Source organism: Gekko japonicus, unplaced genomic scaffold (assembly GCF_001447785.1).
Source record: "Gekko japonicus isolate JY-2015 unplaced genomic scaffold, Gekko_japonicus_V1.1 scaffold42, whole genome shotgun sequence".
Lineage (NCBI taxonomy): Eukaryota > Metazoa > Chordata > Lepidosauria > Squamata > Gekkonidae > Gekko > Gekko japonicus.
The window spans coordinates 1,770,755-1,775,122 of record NW_015165831.1 but is presented as its reverse complement, the minus strand read 5'-3'; positions in this window follow the sequence as shown (position 1 = coordinate 1,775,122).

Sequence of the window (4,368 nt, the reverse complement as noted above, 5' to 3'; positions counted from 1 at the left end):
TTTTGTTCTTACTTTGGCCACAGCCATTTGTTTCTGTAACCACTACCGTGCTTGGGGCTTGAGGACTCATCCCCTTCTTCCCCTTTTTCCAGCTATGAGTTTGCAGTAGGGTTCTACCTCACAGACAGAATACAGTCCTTACGGCTGTGTTATTGGGGTGAATTCTAGGGTGGAGGGCATTTCTCCATATGCACCATTGAAGAATCTGCCCATCTTCATTTGCCATATGTTTATTCATTTACTCTGCCAACTCCCTGGCCAGTACTGGTTTAAAAGCAAGGAGTGGTTTGTTCTCTAGGTGAAAAGATATGCTAGAAAACATAATTGTTCTTATCAGTAATTCAAAACAGATCTCAGCAGCTGCAGCGTGGGAAATAACAGCCTGTGTATTGCATGGTGCATTGGTGTTCATATGTGTGCGTTTATATCCATGTGCATTAAAGAAAAAAACCCATCTATTCCTCACTGAAATGTTTCACTTCTAGAGATACTGAAGAAGGAGCCGAACTCTAGAGAATGATAATACTAGCAGTTCACAGCAGGAAGCTTTTAACAAGACACCTTTTAAGCTGCCTTGAACCACCCTTGGATGGTAGGGCACAAATATTTTAATAAATAAATCCAAAAGGCCAAAGCAGGGATTGCGATATATCAGGGGTAGGGACTAGGACATGGGATTTTCCCTGGTAAACAGAAGCAGCTGGATGAGGTGCATGGACTGTCTATCTAACATTGGGTTACCAACCTCCAGGTGGTAGCTGGAGATAGCCTGGGTTACAACTGATCTTCAGGCAATAGAAATCAGTTCACCTGGAGAAAATGGCCACTTTGAAAGGTGTACTCTATGGCATTACACCCCATTGAAGTCCCTCCCCTCCCCAAAGCCCCCCTCCTCAGGCTCCTCTCCCCAAATCTCCAGGTATTTCCCAGTCTGAAGCTGGCAACCCTAATTCAACAGGTGGCCAGAGGCTACAGAGCCACTATCATCATTGGTAGCAAAAAAGGGAGAATTTCGACCAGCATTGTTTCTCACTTTACACTGCTACAGGGTTGAGAAATGCAAAGATCAAAATGCCATTTTATTTATAATTATAAAGGGGACAGGACTGGTGCCCTGGTCAGATGCATAGGATTTGTCAGCTCTGGGTTGGGAAATTCCTGGAGGTTGCTGGGGGAGGATGGAGTCTGGGGAGGGTGGGATTTGGAGGCACTCCACTGTGGTATAATGACATGGAGACCGCCTTACAAAGCAGTCATTTTTTTCCAGGAAGATTGGAGTAATTTTCTCCAGGGGAACAGATCTCTGCCACCTGGAGATCAGTTGAAATTCCAGGTAATCTCCAGCCACCACCTGAAGGTTGCCAGCCCTATATACCATTGCCCTTATCCAGTGTGGGGGCAGAAGGCTAGATGGAGGAGAAACCCCATGGATGAAGGGATGCGTCACATACACTGGGCACAAACCTTGTTTTGTATGCCTGAAAACATCCTTGAATCCATTCCCCCATGCCAGTTTGGAGCTGAAACCAGGGGTTGGATCCAGCCAGCCTTTTTATTCAGTCCTCGCCAATTCCCCTCCTTATTACAGCCTCTGTTCCATATGACTTTTATCCATGCAGGTCCCATGATCCACAGCGGTGCCCTTTTTAGTGGCCATTGAAGACCTCTCTTCCCCTTTTCGCCAGTGGAAGACATAAGAATTGAAGAACAGCTCTGCTGGATTGGGCCAGCTGTCCATCTAGTCCTCCATCCTGTTCCTTGGGTCCAATCCCAGCTGTCGGTAGAGATGTGCAGAGGGTTTTTTGGGCCCGGGGCGAGCAATTTCTACATTCCAGGGTGCTCGTTCTGTAGCTGCCAGTGTACTTGCTTCCGTGCACTCGTAATATCTACTCAACCCGTACATTTGCAAATCATGGGGGAGAGCCTGGTGCAGTCCCCTCTCCTAGGAAACACACTCTCTAAAAGCTGGCTGCGACTTCCCACCACTTGTAAACGGGGAGCATGCTCAGTGCTGTTTTATTGGTTTATATTTCTCTGTATCTCTGGGATAAGCTTGGCAAGATAACTATTGACTAAAGTTTCCCATTGTTCAATCAATATTTGTTTTTCAGAACTGTACATAGCAGCCTGGACTGGAAACAGGTTTGCATTGCAGGCCGAAACTACCCACTCCAGGAAGCAATTTTATTCAGTGAGATCACTCTCCAAGTGAATGTTTCAAGGACTTGGGAATAAAGGGGAAATTCTTGCTGTGTGCCTTACTGACTGATGCATTTATTTGCATTTGTTTATTTATATCCCCTTCCCCCCGCCCACTGGACTCAAAGCAGCTTAGAGCATTGTTCTCCATTTGTTTATTTATATCCCATCCCCCCCCATTGGACTCAAAGCAGCTTAGAGCATTGTTCTCCCTTCCTCCATTCTCTCAACAACCCTGTGAGGTAGGCCAGGGTGAAAGTTGTGACAGGTCCAAAGTCACCCAGCAAACTTCCATGTACAAGTGGAGATACAAACCTGGATCTTCCATGAACCCAGTCCAACACTAGCCATACCGGCATACTAAAGCCACCCTCAGCCCTCACTTTTCACTCAAACTAAGGTGTTAGTTATAGTGGTGGTACATCAAAGGATTACATCAATGAATCTCTTGCTAGGTTGTCAGGTCCCCAAACATCACAAACCCTGAGACTCCAGAGGCAGGACCAGGCGATACCTTATTGCAGGGGTGTCAAACTCATTTTTTATGAGGGCCAGATCTGACATAAATGAGACCTTGATGGGCCAGGCCATATGTGTCATAAAATGTTATGCTGGGTAGCGGAGATATAAAGTTTATAAAGGACACATAAAAACACAAAGATTTTTTAAAACTTTAAATAAAACATGTCTCCTGTATATGACTGAGGCAGCCTGGCCAGGAAGCAAGCTCTGGCTGGTTCCCTCCCTCCCCCTGGGAGGAGGAGGAGCCTCAGCTAATGCTTTACTAGACTCTCCCAATCACACAGGAGAGGCTTGCCTATCTATCTCTCCTGTGTGATTGAGAGAGTCTTGTAAAGTAAGCTGTGATGTAGCAGCACCAGCAGAACTGGAAAAGGAAGCAGGAAACAGCCAGGGCGTCGTGGGCCGGATTGTAGCCCTCTGAGGGGCTGATCCAGCCCTGGGCTGTATGTTTGACACCCCTGGCTTCTTGAGTAGTAACATTAGTGGTAGGCTTTCCCCACACCATTAGGAACTGACATCTGTGAGTGTGTGCAGTCACAATGACGTAGTGTTGAAGAGACAGATCGTTCACCACACACATATCAAGCCATGGAAATTACCTGCATTGGATGTAAACCACATTTGAGCTGCTAGTGCCAGATTATTGCTCCCCATTTAAATCTGCAGCGACTATAAACAGGCATGCATGTAAATCTTAGCAGAAGCCATCAAGTGTGAGGGTTAACTGACAGCCCTGATATTTCAATACGAAGAAGCCAGAAAATCTGAGCTGCAGGGCCAAAGGATGAGACCTGGAGAACCCTGTACGTTGCTGTTGATTTTAGTAGTTGTAGAGTTTTGTGACTGATAGCTCATGACACTCCAATTTGGTCAGATCTTGTAAACTAAGCAGAGTCAACCCTGGTCAGTATTTAAATGTGTGACCATCAAGGCAATGCCAAGGAATGTTCAAACTATTGCACAATTGCTCTCATATCACAAGGTCATGCTCAAGATCCTACAAGCTAGGCTTCGACAGTACCTATATAGAGAAATGCCAGAAGTACAAGCTGGGTTTCAAAGAGGTAGAGGAACTAGAGATCAAATTGCCAACATTCGCTGGATTATGGAGAAAGCAAGAGAGTACCAGAAAAACATCTACTTCTGCTTCACTGACTATGCTAAAGCCTTTGACTGTGTGGATCACAACAAACTATGGCAGGTCCTTAAAGAGATGGGAGTACCAGACCACCTCACATGTCTCTTGAGAAACCTGTATAAGGGTCAAGAAGTGACAGTTAGAACCGGATATCAAACACCCTGATTGGTTTAGCATAGGAAAAGGAGTACAACAAGGATGCATATTATCACCTTGCTTATTTAATATATATGCAGAATACATCATGCGAAATGCTGGCCTGAATGAATCACAAGCAGGAATTAAGATTGCTGGGGAAAAGATCAACAATCTCATGATATCAAACACCCTGATTGGTTTAGCATAGGAAAAGGAGTACAACAAGGATGCATATTATCACCTTGCTTATTTAATATATATGCAGAATACATCATGCGAAATGCTGGCCTGAATGAATCACAAGCAGGAATTAAGATTGCTGGGGAAAAGATCAACAACCTCAGATATGCAGACGATACCACTCTAATGGC